Source organism: Tympanuchus pallidicinctus, unplaced genomic scaffold (genome assembly GCF_026119805.1).
Source record: "Tympanuchus pallidicinctus isolate F22 unplaced genomic scaffold, pur_lepc_1.0 scaffold1, whole genome shotgun sequence".
Classification (NCBI taxonomy): domain Eukaryota; kingdom Metazoa; phylum Chordata; class Aves; order Galliformes; family Phasianidae; genus Tympanuchus; species Tympanuchus pallidicinctus.
Window position 1 is genome coordinate 101,617,921 of NW_026294618.1, and position 20,712 is coordinate 101,638,632.

At 45.9% G+C, this 20,712-nt stretch overlaps 2 long non-coding RNA genes across 2 annotated transcripts; both read right to left on the bottom strand.

Moving 5' to 3' along the window:
• Nucleotides 1–283: 283 nt before the first annotated feature.
• On the bottom strand, nt 284–7,516 carry LOC128088645 (uncharacterized). The gene is made up of 4 exons (XR_008210313.1): nt 7,423–7,516; nt 5,318–5,414; nt 2,734–2,901; nt 284–1,036 (listed from the first exon to the last, which is right to left on the bottom strand). It is a non-coding gene; the product is annotated as an uncharacterized LOC128088645 (long non-coding RNA).
• Nucleotides 7,517–18,218: 10,702 nt separating this feature from the next.
• LOC128088627 (uncharacterized) lies at nt 18,219–20,176 on the bottom strand. Its single transcript, XR_008210308.1, has 2 exons — nt 19,940–20,176; nt 18,219–18,853 (listed from the first exon to the last, which is right to left on the bottom strand). It is a non-coding gene; the product is annotated as an uncharacterized LOC128088627 (long non-coding RNA).
• Between the last annotated feature and the right edge of the window lie 536 nt (nt 20,177–20,712).

Here is a 20,712-nt window from a genome sequence, read left to right on the forward strand (position 1 = left end):
GCACATTGCACGTGCTGATCTGTATGGATATTCCCAGGCATTATGTCTCCAGCAGACAACAACTTTGGTTTTCTTTACAATAACCCAAAGTGTAGTTTGGCTCTGGTTGAATCTGTCTCAAGGACTAGGCCAACTATGTGCCATCTTAGATACGGGTTGTAGTTTGGATTTCAATAGATGGGGTAAAAAGATCCCCCTATAATCTTAATTTCATCACTGTATTTGTAGGTGGGGGGAAGGCAGGCTTTGCCTCTGTGCAGCGATGATAATACGTGCTCCCCACTCTCCCTGCCTTGGCTTGGTTTGCCTGACGTGGCTTTTGCTCAGCCAGTGTTTGCTTGTCAACTTTTTCAGTGTTGACTTCCTTCCTACAGATACTTCATGCATTTGCCACAAACGAGCCTCATTTGCTGTTTCATTATGGTGAAAAACGCAGGTTGGTTTTCTTTTTATTTTAATCCAAATATCTCTCTTCCTTTGTTCTTAGCAACCAGGAGAATTGTTAAGAAAAAAAAAATAGTTAAACTTTTCAGCAAGTATTCAAATCTGAACTGAAAACTTGCTTTATTTTTGCCACAGGCAGAAATAGTAGTTTTGGTTTGTTTTTCAATAAATTTGTATGCTGTCCTGTTGAGATAAGTCGCTGTCACTTTGCCATCATAGAACTCAAGGAAAAAGAAAAGCTGCTTTTTTGAGTAGGTGCTACTGTAGCCTCTTACCTCTCCTGCATCACAGTATTAAGATAAGCTTTAAATAACATCCCTCAAGCAGGCAGCTTACCTTTCTGTAACCCGTTGTTGCATCCTGTTGTCCCAGCTAAGCGTACAAACCAAGGTTGCAATGCACATCTGCATATCCCCAACAGCTGGAGCAGGGCTGCTTGCCTTCCTTGTGCCACGTGCAGGGTTCTGCTTTGGTGTTGCTGGTGCAAGGAGAAGCTCAGGGAGGAGAGGAAGTGTAGGACTTTGCTTCTGCATTTTAAGGTTGTTTTGAAAGCAGTTCCTTCATTTTAAAGTTGAGGGAAACATTTTCTATTCTAGGTGACAAATAAAGCATATTATGCATCTCTAACAGATTTAGGATGATGCTGAGGGGCATCTTTCAACTGCACAACTTGTGCTCCTTCCTGTAACTTAAAAAAATCTTTCCACAAAGCTGAGGAACAGTAATTAAATTGTAGCTGCAGGAATAATGACAGATACGGGCCTCTTGCCTACACCTTTTCATCACCACACCCATCTCCCATCTGCTTTTTGTTTGCCCTAAAGCTTAAGTGGTTTCAGGATCCTCTTGCATGCATGTTTTCACTGTGTGCCCATTTTAAATCTCTCCAAGTATTTTAATGAATTAATTAATTGACAGTTGCTGACCTCAACACAAGTACATCCTGTAAGTCCTGACTTGCATCAGGCATTTTTCTGAGCAGAGCAGCCCTTTTGGGGGCTGTTCCAAATCTAAACTTTACTGTTGTCCAATGAATTCCCATTCTGAATCACCCAGTGTAAACTTGATATTGCTTTCCTGCCAAAGCATGAAGTACAAGGGTGGCATTAAAGACATGAGAAGCAATATTTTGGGAAATGCCCAGCCACTCAGCTTCCTTGGAATATTCCATTTTTGTCTTTTCCCATTGCAGTGTATGTCAGTGCTACTTCAAACTACCCTGTGGCAAGTCTTGTAAAAGCTGAGGGGATTTATGCAAGCAGCTGTAATGCTGGTAAATAGTTCTCTGTAAGAAAGTCTTGTAAAAGGGGAGGGAGGGGCTAGAGCTTCCTATAGCATTGCTGGGTGATAGCCTGGAGCTGTAACTGGAATAACCTATGAAACATTCTCAGTCATGGAACCCATGTACCATATGAGAACAAAATGTTGTACGATCATTACCCATATCTAATTATACAAGAACTTACAGCCCTGGAGGATGAAAAACTAATTAAATTGTTACCACTTTTTAAAAGATAGCAAAGAAGTGAGGAATATTTGGGTTTTTTTTGGTTCCTGCTCCGCTGCTCATGTTTCTTGAGAAGTGAATGATGCAGTGTGGTGGGGATGTAGTGCTCTGTGTACTGATTCTGTTAATGCTGCAGGAGGTTGTAGAGGCAAGGAACTTTCTTCTAGGAGTGGACTGCTTACTCAAAAACAACTTAGCTTTGGAGTTGCAACTCTGCAGTAAGGAGGATTCATTGATTCACTGTCCCAGCTTATCCATGAAAGCAGCTGATGCTGAACATAGCTTACCTTCAGTGCAATAAGGATGACCATTTACAACTGAGGATTTGCTCATGCAGAATTTTAAACAGAGTATGTCTAGAGTACTGGATCCTTTGGTGTGGATGGAATGTGGTGGGAGAAGGCTTTGGTTTTTACCCTGCACTGGGGCTTGCAGTTGTTACCAAGGAAAAAAGCTGCCTGTCATAAAAGCAGTGGAATTTTCTGCATTGTTTCAGGTCCTGCAGCTTTTGTACCAGAGGTATGGAGGATCTCTGTAAAGACCTCAACCTGAATGCAGCAGCATTTAGCACCTTAGACTCTAATTTCACTTTCCAAACAGTAGTGACCAGCTTCCACCTCACCCTGAAGTGCATGCTTTCTTTCAGAGCCTTCATTCCTTCCTCTCAGAATGCATACACTATTGCTTTACTCGTGAAATCGACAACCACTCACAGCTTAAACCAACATCCCCAGGCACAAAGAACAGACCAGCCTCTTGAGAGCAGAGTGAGCCCCACTAACCTGCTGTTCTTTGCTGTTGCAGGGTGCAGACAGGTTTCATCCTGGGGCTAAGGTCAGCAAGGCAGCACACCTCTCCTCTGTGTTGCAGCAGCAAGCGATGGCTGTTGTCTGGGAATGGACTATTCCTCCTCTTGTGCCAGCAAAACCAGTAGGCATTCTCAAAGCAGGCTGTGGGCCATAAAACACAACGCTGTGATTGTGGTGCACCTGATAGCTCAACAACTCACACCTGGGATGGGACAGACTATTACAGAGCAGTCAGCTTTGCAGAAGTACTGTCCAAAACTCAGTGGCTAATTATTTTAATTTTAGTAATTATTTATTCCAATATTTTAAAGAAGGGCATAATTGCCTGTAAGAGGCTGGGAATGAAATTTCAGTGAGCACAGTGACCCCTGGCAGTTTCTGGGGAGCAGCTGACGTGCCATCCACATTCTCACACCAACATGGGCACGTACATTTCTGGGTCGCTGGTGATCAGAGCACTTAGCAAGATGACTTGTACACTCAAGCTGGCTTTCTCCAACTTTCCCCAAATACAAAGGGTACATTTCTGTTGTGAAAGGTGGGTAACTAACTTAGGAGATGGATGGGTCCCTTATTAGTCAGCGTGCATGCTATTTATGGAGGTTTGCTTAAGGAGTGGGTCAGAAGGAAGTGACTTTTTTTTTTCTTCCCCATCCCCCCAACATTGTAACACAGTTGTTGCTTTCAAGAATATGCGTGGTCTGTTTTCTTCAGACTATTGGCTGGTCTGGTAAAATAATTAGCTGTTAGGCAGACAGAGAGAAAGGATCACATCTGCACAAGACAGGAAGACTGGGACAGTAGAAAGGGGAAAAAAAAATCCCAGCTTGAATCACAGCTGCCCACCATGCATAGTAACAGAGCTTGCCAAGAATATTCAAATTGATTTAGGGAGAAAAGCTGAGGAAACCGTTTAACCCCAGCCTGCTTGGATCCATGACAGTATCTCTGTAGAGCGTTCCCACGTTGGGCCAAAAGAAGGATTTTCAAGCTGTGTGTTTCACCAGCCATCCTCCTCTGCCCCCCTTCCCGTTGTGCAGCAGGAACACAACATACACACTCACTGACAGGCGTGAGGCTGTGTGCTGCAGAGCAGCTTTCCGCACAGAGAAAATTACCAAAGGTGGGAACATTTATTTCATATTGATGGGATTAAGTTGTAATTGGATTGTGTGATTTAAACCAAGATCCAGGCAAATGATTTGGGATTAATTTCAGACAGTGGGAACCTTTCTGCTGCCTGCAGCGCATCCTGCATTAGGCTTCCCCCATGAAAAGCACTGTGCAAACAGCATTCTGAAAGCCAGAGCTTTTTGCTTCAGGGTTTCTGAGAGCACACATCCGCTGCAGGCTGCTTGCAGGTCGTGAGGATCGCACATCAAAAAAGAGGAGTGGTAGTTTGTTCGGACACGTGAGTCGCACCGTGATTTCCCTACTTAAATAAATCTATTATCCACAATCTGTAAGGTGATGCTCACTTAATGATTAAGAACAGTTTGTTGGGAATGTGGGTTTGTGTCTCAGAACCTGCTGTCCCAAAGACCATCTTCCTACAGCAGTCCCACGGTCAGTCTCAAGAATCTCTCTGGGACAAATCCACAAAAGGAGAAATGCAGACATGCACAGAGCTCGAATAGAAGTGCCATCACACAGGTGGTTTCAATAGTTGATTTGGTGCTCAGTTTGAGAGCTGAAGCTGTAACTTCCCCCTGAGCTGCAGGTGGGCCTTCACTGCCAGCTGAAGCGGCAAAACCCAACATCCAGCCCCCCCCAAACTCCAGTTTAGCTGCAGCCTCACTCATGTTGAGAGGCATTGGGCAGATGAGCTATTTTCCAGTTGAACCACAAGTTCTCTGGGTACCTAAATGTCTGCTGTAAGGCAAATGTGGGGCTGCTGAGACCCTGACAGCACTCGGCAGCTATGTGCTCCGTCCGTGCCGAAACCACAACAGGCCTCACCAGCAAGGCAACGCGCTCCCCATTGAGCTCGCCTGCAGAGCCAGGCTGCAAGATGTGTGCGCAAGATGTTTGGGGATCGGGTCTCACACAAAAACAGCTGTGGGAGGAAATGGGCCCAGTAGTCAGACCACATTCACCATTAATATTCATTTATGCACAAATACTAACACAATCACGGATGACTTCTAAAGGAATGGGCCTAAGTGACTCCAGGAAGAGATGCTGCTGGGCTCTGGACAAAGAATTTAGAGGCCACTGAACGGAAACCCAAACCCTCTGTTCTGTGAGAAGGATCTCTCATCTTAAGGGAAGGAGATATCCCCTTATCACAAGGATTAAGCACCTCAGGGACTACCAGAAGTCACAGCAGCACCCTCAGCCTCTCCCATCTGACTGGTTTGCACACAGCTGGGCAGTTCTTGGGGACATCCTGCACCCTGTCCTGCATGAATCAGTAGAAAGCAGCCCCCCAGCACAAGCAGTTCCCCAGTGCATTTCACTACACAGACACAGGCTCCCAGCTGCTCTGCAGCTCCTGTGGGGTCACCCTCCCCTCCAGCAGCACAGGGCCCTGAGCACATGTTGGCCATGAGCTTACCTTGCAGGAGGCTCAGATGCAGGAGTAACGCAGGCCAAATCTGCAGACAGGTGGATACCTTTTCTGAGGTTTGAGAAAGCATGTTTGTAGTTCAGTTCTAAAGGGACGAAAGACGAGCCAGCATCAGAGCAGAGTTCATTATTCATTTTTTATTTGGAATATTACTTGGGAGCCGTGAAATCACATTAATGAAGCAGGCAAGATCAAACACAGCAACATCCTGGAGAATGAGACAAATCTAGAGCCTCAAACTTAAAGCAGCAAGTCTGCAGCTCACGGCAAGAGACAACAGAGTATGATCAATGCAATTCAGGAAAAGAAAAATAAGGCAGACAGAAGGAGCGATGGAAAACAGAGAGCTTGTGGTAGGTGGAAGAACAGTGTTGAGCCACATGGTTCTGGCCTACCGATCACGATCACAGAGTCAAGAGCACTACAAGCATATCTGCCGGCCCTCGCTGCAGAGCAGGTGCTCAGGTGCTCTTCAGAGGCTGTGGGCTGCCCTCCTCTGGTCCGAGAGATGTGGCAGCAATCAGCTCGCAGCCACGGAGCACTTTGGTAGAGCACAGCCATTGCTCGCCCCTGGCCAGGTGCTTGAAGGAAATGAAATAAGCCCTAGGCAGGGGAAGGTGTCCAACAGTGCTCCAGGGAGCTAAGGAAAACTTTGTTTTGCTTGTCCCAGCATTGCAATTTTGTTAAAAGTAATGGATGCATCGTGGCTTACATCACCCTGGAAGCAGCAGTTTGAAGGGGAGCAGAGCACAGATGGAGGTCTGGGTTTTCCTCAAGGACATAGCTTCTCTTGAGAAACAAAGCTGAGGAAAGGGCACAAGAGGGAGGAGAGAGGAAAGCCTTTATCCCCAAGGTTTGTTCAAGTTCTTATGCTGGAGAAGTTGTTAAAGGGTAAGGAGTGTAAATCCACTAATGCCAGAAATCCATTTTTCTCCAAACCAAGTTCCTCTGTGAACCACTAGGAAAGAGAAAAGACACCAGACCAAATCCAAAAATCACACTGCTGCCTCCTCAGGCACCTCAGATAGATGGTTGTGCATCACCTTACGCTGCTGGTCCATCTGCCTTCCAGGATCTGCATGCACAAGAAGACGCCTGCCAACTTCAAGGGAGATATATCCATGTGCAGGACGAAGCCTGGAAACTGCGAGTAGTCGCACTTTTACTGCCAGAAGCAACATTTTAATCTAAGTATTGGCTCCCGACAGAGGCTGTATTCTAAGGCACTGCAACATCTTTCCTCCATCTGAATAATTGCGAGTGCCTGTCTTTAATCTGTTCTCAAGAATTGTTGGGTTTGATTTTTTTTTTTTTTCCTTAAGTACAAAAGAAAATGTTTCTGTGTATACATTCATGGCAACGGAGCGACACAGAGACATAAACTAATGGAAGGTCCATATGTCGAGAGAATATTGTATGTAATGAGAACTGCTGCATTTTTGTAAAATGTAATGGGACAGATACGCAGCAGCTGTGGGTTACTCAAGAAGCAGCTAATTTAGCAAGCTGAATTCAAGGATATTTCCCAGATCTCCCAAACAATGAATAGCAGTGTTGTTTAAGATTACCATTATGCCTTACATCCTCCTTTGACTGGAAGCAGGGGGAGGAAGCCTCTATCTGCGCTTCTGGGGCAGAAGTACATGATTAGTGCCTAGCTATCATAGGAAGCCCCAGGGGAGCAAAGGGGTCTGGACTTGAAGGAAGGAAGGAAATCGTGTAGGATAAACAAAAAAGAGCCTCAGGAAAGCAGAGATGGGCAAGACTTGGTGAAAAATAGAAATGAGAAATACAAAAGGAAATGCTAAAGGGATCTATTTGAGTTCCAGCTAATATTAAACCTTAAAAAGCCTATCAACCCCATTCTAAAACATCAGCAGTTTCTTATTTCTATACACATAAGTTTATTCTAAAGCAACGTAGCAGTCATTTTAAACATACAAAGCATAAAGCGTTTAAGGCTTGATTACTCTTGGATTTCACTTTCCTGGGGATTTTACTTCCCTTCTCCCCCATAAAAAACAAAAACAAAGGAAGATATAGATAACCAGAACACAGTAAATAGAACATCAAGGCTCCAGTTTGTCACTCACCACTTCAACCAGCAAGGAAATGGGGCCAAAGGGACCTGTTCTCCCAATGTATTTCATGTGCTAGCAGCACAAGCACCCCACAGCTGCCCCAGAGAGCACCAAACTCAGTGCAGCTGTGGCTGCCCTGACCCCAAGTGCTGCCCAGCAGGCCCAGCTGTGCTGGATTGCATTGCAGCTGAGGCTAAGGGCCTCACCTCCGCAAGGCAGAGGCACTGGGGGACTTATACCAGGGTCAGCTAATACAAATGGTAAGACAGATACTACCTGCTTCAAAAGAAATAAAAAACATAAAAATGGGACTAGTTCAAACGGTTGTGGTTTTGTTTCGATGGGGAAGGTCTGTGCATTGATAATGCCAGTGCTGCCAGGAGCAAACGGTTGGAGTTTGCAGCCACCTTTCTGCAGCTGGGAGGCACAGGGGGAATAGGGACAGGCTAATCTGGAATCCAAATTTGTTGCAGGTTTTGTACATGTAAACAGAAGTGGCCGGGCCACGCAGTCTGGGGCCTTGTTACATCAGCTTGAGGATGGTTTGTCGAGTGTAGCATGAAAAAATCATCCCTTTGGGAAAAGAAAAGAAGAAAAAAAACCCACAAGAACAACCCTCTTCCTCAACAAGTTAAGGTGAAGAGAGTTGGCAAAGGGTTTTCAGGCACTGTAACCTGGTAACTGAAAGGGTTAAGATAGGTTGCATTTCTCTGGTTCCCAGATTATGATGTTAGAATTTTCTCTTACTGTGAAAATACCCAAAGGCTTTATTGCTGTGTAGAAGAAGGGCACTTGATTTCCACACAGACAGAATGAGCTTACACAAGGGAAGTACCAGGAAAATCCATCTTTCCTCACTAAGCTCTCCTCTCAGCTCCATGGATGGAGAGCAGAACTGTTCCCTCAAGCCTGGCTTTAGAGAGGCATTATAACAACAGCCTCTCCCAGGCTCAAGCCAAAACTTCTGCTTAATTACATAGAGGAGATTTTGCTCCTTCTACTAATGTAGGTATTAAAAATCCAAATGGCTTATATAAAGTTACATCAGGATCCAAACAGATCTACAGTAGAGCTCATCTGTAGTCAGCAAAAGGCTATCTGGGGCCAAAGACTTTGCTTTCTGTTGTTTCATTGACACATGCAAGCACAGGATGTAATTCTGCTCCCGGAATCACAGCTGGAGCAAGATAACAGAGCTAGAAGCTTTGGAACTACCTGAAATAAATACACTTTAAAAGAGATGTTTTTCTTTCTTAAACCCTTTTGAGCTGCTCCCTCATGTTTCACGGTAAACAAGTCCCACCCTGCTGTACCAGAAAGGCACTCTCACTCATTCCTTTGCATAAGGACAAAAAGCACAGCCCGTCAGCGAGAGGAGCCTGAATTTACTCATGAGACCATAGGAAACAGCTGTTGCTTTCAGCCCAGCCTCTCCTTTATCTCTGTTTTGTTTATTCATGTCCCAGCTCATAGTGGCCATAGTGAGTGGGTCAGGGCTCTGGGCTCCCAGTAGCTCCCTGTGGTTGACGGAAGCCAGCTCGGTGCCAGCAGGATGGAAGAGCAGGCTTTCACACTGCTCAGTTCTCAGGTGGTGACAGTGGTAAATTCCTCACCTGGGCAGCCAATAGTGCAGACAGGAGCCAGGCTTTTGCCCCAGATTTTTGCAGAGGGGGGCAAAAGCTCAGAAAGTTGCATGAAGGAAGGCAAATGTAGCACGCTGAAAATAACGTGTGCCTTTTCACATCTCCTCCTCCTTCTTTGAGTCCATTGCTACCTCCTTTGCATCAGAGAGGGTGTTTACACTCCCCATCTTCTATAACAATATAGTGAACAGGATTATGCTCAAAAATGTGCAAAGATTAATCTGCAAAGAGAGTGCTGTGGTGTCATGGCATGCAGAAGTGGTGCAGAGTCCAAATAGCCCACAGATAGTTCTACAGAGAAGCAGGGAAAAGGTGCAAGGCAGTGACCTTGCAGGTATTTGCTAGAGACCTGCTACCCAGCAGGGAAAAAGACAGCAGAAATGAGCTTGGTGAGAAGAACAGGAAAATGGAAGGCAGGTCTCCCATGTCCTAATTCTAGCTGCCTTCATCTGTCTCTGTTTCTCAGCCAAAACGTGGGTGTAATTGTTCAGGCATAGCGTGAAGCTGTAAAGACTCACAGTGGATAAGACATAGCAGGAGGACAACGTGATGTCAGCAAGAAGTGAGTTGTTTTCCCCAGCACTGAGAGAATTAGCGAGCTAGAACTCCAGGGATGTCAGGACATCCATCCAAATTGGAAAGAGCATTTCAGCTCACCAGGTTGGCAGGGGGCAGAGGAACAGCACGGTCTCTCGCCTTGCAAGAAAAGCTTGCTGCTTTTTTGGAGTTAGAAACCACTGAGAGCTGTGAGTATTGCTCACATTCTTAAAGTGCTGCAAAACCCAGAGTCCCCACAGAGAGAGAGGCAACATGTTTGCCACAGAGAGGGGGAGAGGAGAGGTGTGTGCATGCTCATGGAGCAGACTTCTTTCCATTTAACGGCGGATGACAGCATCACTTATTTTCACAGACAGCTATTTAACAGTCAACATAAGGAAGCATCATGAGTAGGGAGCAGCAGACGAGGCATAAATTACACAGCTAACCAAAGAATATGGTTCTTACTCTGCTTTCAAGCGGGCCAGATGCCTTCAGACGCTGTTGACTGTTAGTCGGCGTAGAGAAACCCTTTCAAGCCCAGCTAACTGAAGTCACAATGTGTGTTTCATTGGCTCGGCTGCACGGGGATCTTCCCGGCTGAGAGCAGGATCTACGCGCAGCTGAAAATACGGTGGGAATGAGTCAGTTCCTTGGAGTTTGTGTGGGAGGCAAAGACAGAACTGTGGGTGGCTTCAAAGTGTTAAACAGCCTTTCATATTCAGGCCCAGCTTCTCAGAGGAATAAGGAAATGGAGCTATTCACCCTGTCTGGATTTAGTTCCATGCCTTGGGTCAGCCTTGAGAAAATTGCTGTCCGGTAGCCGCAGCCACTTCCCAGGCATGCAGGTTCATTTACTCCTGCGCCAGTTCAGCCTTAGATGTGGACACAGTTGGACCCTCACCCAGGGCAAGATGGTGTCTGGCTCTCCTGGTATCTTCAGACTGCCTCCAAGCAAGGCAGGAGCTCATGTAAGCTCCATCTTTCCTTCCCGCATCGTACCCCTGTTCCCTGAGCTGTCTGGGCTAACCCTGCTACCCACTCCCTGTGGTATGGGAGAGCTGTTTGGAGCTTTCCAGCTCTGCCTCAGCCTGGAGTTTGCCTGCCCTGCTGTCTATCATCGCTCCTCTAGGGCCAACAGCACAGGGATCCAGTCCTGAGAGCTGGGTGAAGAGGGATGCCACGGGTTAAATTACCTGGCACATTGGAAATTCAGGCTCCATCCAGTTACCTCCTGCCAAGTGTTTGCAATTCAGCCCCGATCTCCTATAGTCTGGTCAGCTCTAAAGAGGATTTATTGCTTTTACTGGATCAGGCTCACCCTTCCATTTAAGTGGATTAATGCGGGTTAGATCCAACTTAGCCCCACACAGCGTTAGCCAAGTCAACATAAAGTTCTCTACTACTGGCAATGTTGTTGTTTTTTCCTTGTCCTGATGAATTTTTAATAGTCTTTACGTGCAAAAGCAGCTTTGCAAAATCTTAGGCTCCTGCTTTCCAACTTAGATGATTTGGCATGTGAAGAATGCAATGAATATTTAAACCTGCAGTTTGGCACAGCTCACACAGCGTGGCTAGGAACCCAGCCCCGGCCTTTCAGAGACTGGCCAGGAACCATGCAAAACCCCAGCCTGGAGAAACAGCACAGAGAGCTTGTGAGGATACATCAATCTTCAGCACTCAACCAAAGTCACCCTGAGCTCACCATTCCTTAGACTCTTTTTAAATTAACCTCAGGATTCATATGGAGGAGCTGCACGCGGGTGGAGCTGTGGGTTATTTGATAGATGACTCAGATCACTCTGCTGGTTGTATTTTATTAATGTGAGAGTAGATGATGAAGGCTGTTATTTACCACTGGGACCAGGGTCCCCATCCCAGTAGACAGTGTGCAGCCATGTGGTAACAGCCTCCGTCTGGAAGCTCTTACAGCCAAGCCAGACTAGACAAAAGGGTCAAAAAGGAAGGGACCCCTCTCGTGCCCTCATTGTACAGATGGGCAAAGCGAGGGCTCACACATGCACTCAGGCAGCCACCAATTAACAGTTTACTGTAAGCCCTTTGTACACGCTGAGCCCACAGCAAAATGAAGGCACACTCACTTAGCTTTATTGGCTGTAAAAGAGCACCCGGTTTGGGAGCCATCACAAGAAAACCTCCATCATCCGCTTGAACACACAAGGATAGATGCTGGAATTCAGCCACGACAACATGGCTTTCGTCCTTTACATGAACAGGGGCTCCCTCTGACATTTCCAGGGCCCCTTTTTTTAAGAGCTTTTATGCTAACTTTGGCTCACATGAGCCCAAACAATGCATTGAGGCGTGCAGCTGAAGCTTCCCAAGTCATCAGTGACATTTCCATAAGCTGGACTCTGCTCTGCAAAGGGGAGCATGGGAACAGCCTTCAGTTGGGCAACTCAAGCAGTACCAGCCTGCAGCCAGAGGGAACACATCCCAGATGTTTGCTTCTGAAATCAGTGACCCCCCGAGCCACGGGTTTGGTGTAGATATTAACAGAGAAAGATGGGCATTTCTTCAGAAATCACTGTTGCCTTTGGTCTCAATGTGGCTTTTTGGAAATCCGAAGTCTAAGCACTGGCAGTTCTGTGCTATTTAATTTGTGAAGCCGATCAGAGCTTTGGTAGCCAGTGGCTATCTTAACAAGCAGTCATATTTATTTGGCTCTACATGCCATGTCATTAGCTGAGTGTGTTAACTTATTAAGTTTGGCCTACATACAGTCAGTGGGACCGTTCCCTTTGGGTTGTTATTATTAGCAAGACTCAGACATTTTAAGCCGTTTGGAGCCCAGGAATCTCATCATGCAAATAAAAGCCATAGGTAATCTCTTGTAAACACTGCCGTTCCAATTACAATAATTTAATTTCATAGATGGAAAGATAGTTGTACTGAGTGTGAGGAAAACAGAAGGTGAAAGCAGACTTCAAGCTGGCAACAAAAAAGAAGCAGATCATCCACCTACAGCACTGCAGACAGTTGACGCTCTCAGCTGAATCAACAAATAGTGAAGCGGACCCTTTAGCTGCTAGAGCCAGACCGAAAAAAACCAGGGCATTACTTGACACATTTCTTTGCCCTGATTGGGAAAACATGTCACTTCCCTCACAGATAGCACTGGTATATGTTAAAACAAGTATTCTACAAGCGATGAAAACAACAAGGCTTGGTTTCCAAAGGATGTGTCTGAGCATGACTGGCTGTTTAAAAGAGATATAGTGTAAAAGCAAAGCTGCTCTTGTGGAGTGGATCTCCAGTGCCCAGTCAGGCATGACTGCCAGCTGAGGGCTCATCCATAGGTAAGGCATTCTCAGCAAGTCTTTTCCCACACTGTTTTCCTGGTGTCTAATCAGGGATGAGCTCACGCTTTGCTTTGCCTCAGCGACAGTACTAACAGCTCTTCTTTTTGCCCAGCTGCCTACTTTTATGAAGCCCATAGGAAATTAATTTCTTCAGGACTTCAGTTTGCTTTTCACCAGCCGTGAGGTTCAAGAACCGATACGGGAGTAGGACAAGCAGAAGATTAACTGTGCGAATACAAATCCTTCAGAGTGCAAGCCAAAGTTGAATTTGCTTGTGTCTTCTTACACCGAGCTGTGATTAAACTCAATGAGGCACAGAGCCTCAGGACCCACGTTGTAAAAACCCTTAGTGACTACTTTCAGCTGTCTACAGCCTGGCTTAGAGAGGCTGATCCTCTGCATCGTGTTAGACCCGGCTAAGCAATCAAATCAGAAGGGTTAAGGTAGGATCTGAACACCAACCGATGAGCCGCTGCGTCAGATCCGCCTTCAGCGATGTGGCTGAGCTCCTGCCTAGGCCTTGTTTCACCCAGAGCACCTCTCCCACTTGTGTTCCTTGTGGCTGAGACTGAAAAGGTGTTCTTCGAATAGATTTTGATGGCAACTCAAGCTGAGGAGGTGTCTTGTATTTCTTCACTGGAGACAGGAAAATGCATAGAAGAGCTTTGCACAAAACTCGGACAAACACAAGAGGCATTTTGGTTCTGCTCTCTGCTCTTACAAAGACATCTGCCAATAGTCTGCTGACTATTGCTGTGTGTTGGAGGCAGCTAAATGTTACTGAAGCTAGTGAGAAGTCTGTCATTGACCTCAGCAGATACAGTATTTTACACCTAGCCATCTAGGAAATCCAACGTGTTTCAGAAAAAAAGTGAAGACATTCAGCACCTCTTGGAACAAAGGCACCTTACTCAGGAGATAAATACAGAGTTTACACCTTCAGCATGGACACCCAATTTATCCTAGCTTATATTTACAGCTACAGCATGGCCACATTTAAATTACCTGACAACAGCAGTCTAACAAATAAAGAAAATTATGTATTTGCTTCCTTTCCACCATCTGCATTATACCCTCAAATCTATTCTTTGTCTTTGACACACGGGAGGCTTCAGAGAAGCCAAACAACAATAAGAACACAATATCATCTCTACAATAATAAAAAGAAAATAATAACCTAAAGGATCCATAAAAGGGGATTAGAAACACTTGCCAAGAGGAGGTTTTGGAGGAGACATCATCATCTGCAACATAGCTGCTACAAAGGGCCGCAGCTCCCAAACATCATCACGTTTTTTTGGGCTATCTGTACAAAAAACAGGCTGGGAAAAAACCGCAAGCTACCAATCTGGCACTACAGGAATCTCCAGAGCAAACAGTAGAAGGGTTGCTATCACATTTCAGAGAAATCAAATGCATCTCAAATAAAAATTTGTTAGGCTTAATGAATCAACTCACATCGCTGTTGCATTCAATCGGATTTTTTTCCCCCAAGAAGGCACATAAACTTCCCTGTTTGAGGGGATAAATCAATGACAAACTGTCTGCTGCTGGGAAGAAATTTCCCCCACTAGCAGATGATTTCAATACAGAGTTTCTTGTATTCTCTGCCTTTGAAGTGTCTGGTACAGGCTGTGGTTAGAGACAGGATATCAGCCTTACGAACCCCAAAGACATTTTCTTGTAGCTCAAAGTTCAGATGGTCACAAACAGCAGTTGTTCTGGTTAGAAAAAAGCATCACGCATTTGCTGCAAGTTCAAAAGCTCTCTGCTCAGCACCTGGATTTTCTGCTCTTCATGCCACATCTTTACAACCACTTCCTTCAGGAACTGGCCATAAAACGAGCTCTGATGGTGACAGCTCTTAAAATGTTATGTATGCGAGTGGATTCTGAAAACACAGCCGTTCCAGGGACGCTTCTTTGTTACAGGACCTTTTTCTCTTGTATGGTGTTACATAGGCACCCTTTCAGCCTTTTAATCTTTGGAAATTCAACTTAGTATCGGAAAGAACCGCTGCCAGCTTGAAACCCAGTAAGCTGTCAAAAATGAATGAAACGTGGCTGAGGAAACGTCTCTGCCAATTAGTTATTTTTAAAGTCAGAACTGCTTGCTCCTTCTAGATATATACTTTATTATTTTCCAGGCAAGTTTGCAAAGGTCAAAGTGACAGAAATGACTTGGCAGTCAGCCATAGGAAAAAAGGTTACAAGCTGAGGTTAGAACGAGTGATGCTGGGGTCCTCCTGCTGTCAGAAGGCAATGGAAATGGCACTCCTCAGGATGGGATGAACAGACTGCTGGAGGCACAACTTTCCTCTGTCTCTACACAGATATCCAAGGAATTCTAAATGAAATGCCTTCTCAGCCAGGCTGGTGGTTGAAGCAGGGCAAGGCCCCCACTACCCACACGTCCCATGTCCTGGCTGCCAGCAGGATGCTCTTGCTCCTCACTCACCCACTTGTGACCGTGCAGCATGGCTTCTGTTTCAAACACAGCCCTTTCAAGACAGATTTGGAGAGCTGGCACACAGAGCAGGATAATAAATCTCTTTTTATGGGCTGAAGCTGACATTATTGCGTATAGTGTCTTCCTGATGGGGATGAAGGAGGAAGAAAGACTGCTGAAAGTTTACCTTAGGGAGTCACCAGGCAACAGGACACTTTGGGTGCCAGGCCCTGAGGTGCTGCCAGTTAAACCCTGCAAATCCCAGGAGACAAATCCTGGCTCCCCTTAAATGTAAAGTAGGTGGGGTTTTTTTTGTGTGTTTTTTTTTTTTTGCCACTGACTTAAGCAGAGCCAGGATTTTACACCAGGCACCTGGAGAATGGAAACTGCTGGCACCCAAATGGCTGCTCCTCTCCAGTCTTCTCCTACTTGATTCCAAATGGACTCCAAGCCTGGGGAAGAACAACTGCAGTACTGCAGATGTGTTGTGTGCTGGAGCTTTCAAATTAAAGAGCCTCGATGTTTCTTGCAACCTCCCCTGCACATCACAGCCCTGCAGAGCTCAGTGCAAAGGCAGGAGTAAGTGTGAGGACTTTGCTCACGCTGAGGACTTCGTTCCCAGGCGCGCGGTGCTTTTGGCCCCAGGTGGCAGCACAGCTGTTTCAGCTCTATTGCAGACACTGTATCTAAACGGTACTGCTGGCACCCTCGCAAAGGGGCACTTGTCTCACCAAACGGGCTGCCCCAACCCCTCCATGTCGCTCTCCCACTCACCAAAAGGCACACGGATGACTCGCAGCCCAGTCACCGGCCCCACAGCAGCAGATCTGCTGACCGTTCAGCTCCCAGCTCTCAAATCACAGCACAGCAGACACTCCTCTGAGCTCCATCCTGCAGCTATTCCTGTTTCTGCTTTGGAAGTCTTCCCATGTCTGTGGCTGGCTCAACCACTTAATGGGGTCCTGGGGTTTTTCCCAAGATGAGGACGCTCACTGAAGGCTATTCACTAAGCGAACAGAGAAATCCTGCAGTGATACCCAATACTTGGGGCCACTGCACTGAAAACCCCATTCATTGTTGCCAAGCCACCAGGGGCAGCCACACAGCTGCAGTTTTACCTGCTTATTTGTTTATTTAATGAGTAACTGTCACTTTTTAGCTCGGTAATGTCAGATTTCTGCTCCAAAAGGATACGCACACACTCACACGCGTGTATACATTTCCTGCTTGGCAGGCTGAGCCACAGCACGGGTCTGAATGCCTCTCTCAGAAGCACAGAGCACCACACAGACACAAACATTGCTGGGGGTACCTCAGCTCAAACATCACAGCCCTATCGATGCACCACTGCGAGCCTGGGGTATCATTTAGGAACCCTTAAAGAAAAAAAAAAAGAAAAAAAGCTGGTCATATTTCCTTTTGCATTTCATATCTGGGATGCACCACATGTCCTGCATCTGCATTCAGTCCTAGCCTGTACCCGATCTTTTTTAGCTAGAGTTTTCTGAAGCAAATTTATTGGCGTTTGAATTTCGCAGTGCTGAGACTCACGAACAAAAGCAGCAGAGTGCTTCTTCTTCTGGCTGCGCACGTAAAAATGCTCTCTGTTTTCAGTTTTGGCCAGAACGCCTGCAAAATGTGGTTGGAAGTTATACTTTCTAACCTGGCTTTTATCATCACTCTCAGGAAGCTGTAAAGAGTAAGCACTTTTAAAGTGAAATCACTTGAGTTCAGTAGTTCTGGAACCTGGCTTTTAAGGTTGGAAATGGCCCTCAAGGGCACGAGGACATTAATGCCTCAAATTTTAAAAGTGTCTGAGCTTTTAGTTTCTGAATCAAGTCAGAGCCTACGTAAACTAAGCACAGGAAACCTCAGATGCAGAGATAAAGTACATTTGGGAAACTATCAAACTAGACAGTTGAAGATCAAAGCTCTCACAGTTTGCTATAACGTGTTCTCTGGCCCTGTTGTCTTTTCATGAAATTGAAATTTCACATCAGTATCAGCACCACACTTAGACAAAGGAACTGAGAGTGTGAAGAATCAGAAAAATGCTTATTTCAGGTGGAAAGCCTGATGCTAGCCTTGTCATTTCCCTTAAAGCAGGTGCTGGCCAATTCTGCAGCTTATCACAACATAGCCTTAGATACGTGGAAAAAGAAATGTCAGTTCATATTACACTCTCTAATTAAGAATTCTATGCAAGCATTAAGCTTAATGCTGTGTATGACTTGATAATTTGTTAGCTATCCCTGCATTTGCATTGATTCTAGCTTCTCTGTACAATAGAGAAGCTCTATTAAGAGCAATATGAGCTCTTAACATCGGTGACTCCCTATGTCACTATGAGATGCATTATGTCCCTGATAGATGAATTAAATATTGTCTGTATGACTTTCTCTGTTCTGCACCATCTCAAAGTACACATCAGCGTATGGAGAGGGAACTGCACATACACAGAACCATACAACAGTGTAGGTTGGAGGGGACCTCAAAGGTCACTGAGCTCCAACCCCTGCCACGGGCAGCTCTGCCAACCACTAGATGAGGCTGCCAGGGTCCCATTCAACTGGCCTTGAACAACAGGGTGCATCACAGCTCTCAGAAGCCTTCCTCTCCTCACAGCTCGCTGCTGCGAGATCCTGTCTCACACGACATTAAGCAGCAGGCTTGAAATCTCACAGTAGACAAACCAAAGTCTGTCAGCCCTTCCTAAATGAATTTACAAGTGGGGAATGGGAGAACGAGATGAATGGCATGGGATGGTTGTGCACGAGTGCAGGGAAGCAACTGAAAATATTTGTGGAGATCTAAGCACACCAGCCCAAAAATACACACATACTTTCCACTATTTAAATATCTTGTCTCTGGGTGGAAGCCAAGCATTTTTCTATTTATTTCCACTTATACCACCGAGATACAAAAGAATTTAATCCCTTCATTCAGTATGTTAAGAAAACAGCAGAAGGCTGAGCATCCTGGAAAAGGACAAGGTGTTAGGAGGATGCTAACTCATCGAGCATCCAGTGCTGAAGGAACGAAAGCATTTCCGGTTGCTGCAAGCTCTCTCTCAAGGGAGATGTGAAAAGGCTGCATTTGGTCCTTGTAAGAAGCCAAGTTCCGCCTGTGATAAGCATTAGGAACACATGCAGCGATACCTCTTGTTTCCAGCCTTCCTGACAGCTACTTCCAATTTGCATTTCTAAGCGGAATTAGCAGAGGAAGGAGATTTACACATTCCATGCTGGTGGGGACCGTTTGGCATGAGCTCCTTGCAGAGAGGCTCCTGTGGAAGCCCAAACCTCCAGTTAACCTTCAGTCAGAGGGCAAGAGTAACAGAAGAGCTGACCCTTAGCTGAAGACCGTGGACTTGTGCTAAGGGCAGTCTGGCTTCAGGCCACCAGCTCCCCACGTGCCATTATATAAGTCATTCAAACTCTTGGTCTTTACCCATCTTCACAGGGGTTGAATCCATTTGTCTGACTTACATCACTGCTGATTAAGAAAATCTTTTTTACTGATTGACCAGTGAGCCCATCTCACGCAAAAACTGTGCTTCCGAGATCAAGGCAAGGCAGCTATAGTCACTCTTAAGAAACACTTACCAGTGCTATCGTTGTGTCTTGCAGGAAAACAGCTGTCGCAGCTGGAGAGACCAGAGCTGGTTATGCTCATAGCTACCCTCTGTTCCCCATGTAATTCCTCCACCCATCCTCATCAACTTGCTGCTTGTGGCTAATGCCAAGCTGGTCCTCCTTCCTGATCTGAGACTGCTTTTATGAGGCGAGGCTTGTCACAGTTACTTACAGTCACTGACAGCACAGCCAAGAAAACCCGTGCCTCTCTCTAATTTCAAAGACTACAAGGACAGAAATTCACACTACTGTAATAATGCCAGTCTGAGACCAAGGGTGCCTCCGCAGGAGAAAGGCACAGAGAGGAACTGGGTCTGTACAGCTCCTGACACTAGCAAGAGAAAAAGGAGAGGGAGGTGTGGTCTGATTAGGGTAAAGGAAGCAACACATTTGGTATCAAGTCAGTGTGAAGTTGCTTTGCTCTGAAATGCCAAACCACCTTTGGCAATGCCTAAAACTCAGCCTAGGAGAGAGATTATTCTAAAAATGTAATTTGTAGCTAAATGGATTTCTCTCAGACCCATGAAATATTCACATTTGCTTCACATGATTACAAACTTGCAGGACTGCAGCCTCCCCACATGCCACCTCATTGGCTGCCTCCAAAAGGCTGTTGGCCTTCCCTAGCACCTTGTATCTTGCCAAAACTCGTATTTTCCAGCAATCTCAGGGTCCAAACATACTGTTTACTGGTTCAGCTTAGAAATCCCTAGACCTCTTTGACACACAGACAAGCCTGAGAAAAGACATTGCAGGCTGCAAGCAGATACAGGGACTATCCAGGCCTTCTGCAGGACTAGCTGAATGTGAAATGACAGAGCTGTAATGCTATAATGTGATGGAAAGTACAGCAATAGAAGCAGGGTGGCACAACCCTAGGCTGCAGCAAACAAGAACCAGCCCAAACACAGTAGCTGCAGACACAGAAACAGAGGAATAAAACCAGCTTACCTTTAGAAGGTCTCCAATAGGCAGGATCTCCAGAGAGACCCTCACCTCTATTGCCAACCCTTAATGAGGTCTGGGAAGGGGTGGATCTTGGCTCCACTCCTCCTGGTCACTCAGATACAATGCAAACACCTGAGCTCCCCTGGGAGGCCCTGCCTTCCCACCAGGTGATCAATCAGTCAGGCCATGATTCAGCATTTTTACTACAGGAGCTGAAGGCTTCCTGCCCTAATTTGTCAAGATAGCATAATGAACTGTAAGAGCAGGCTGTCAGGGTCACTTTGCCAGCCATTTATTTGCCGGCAGAGCTAATGCCAAGTCAGGCTGCAGGATTCTGTGTGCTGTGGAGGCCTCCCTAAGCCAAACAAGAGGCCCGTGCTGCATGTTTCTGCACAGGGCTGCAAGGTTTAGGTGCATGGCTAAACTTTGCTTTGTAAAAAAAAAAGCAAATATAAATATCCTAACTTGTATCATGAACAGGTTGCCCAAGTAGGTTGTGGATGCCCCCATCCCTGGAGGCATTCAAGGCCAGGCTGGTTGGTGACCCTGCACACAGCAGGGGGTTGAAACTAAATGATCATTATGGCCCTTTTCAACCCAGGCCATTCTATGATTCTGGGACCATGTATCTACAGAAATACATAAATATAAAGCAGAAGCGGACTCGGAATCTCAGCAAAGCTGTGACGGATTCAACCATAAGGAGACTTATGTGACTGGAAAGCCACAGGCAGAGCTGGAGATCCCACTGGAAACAGCTGCAATAAA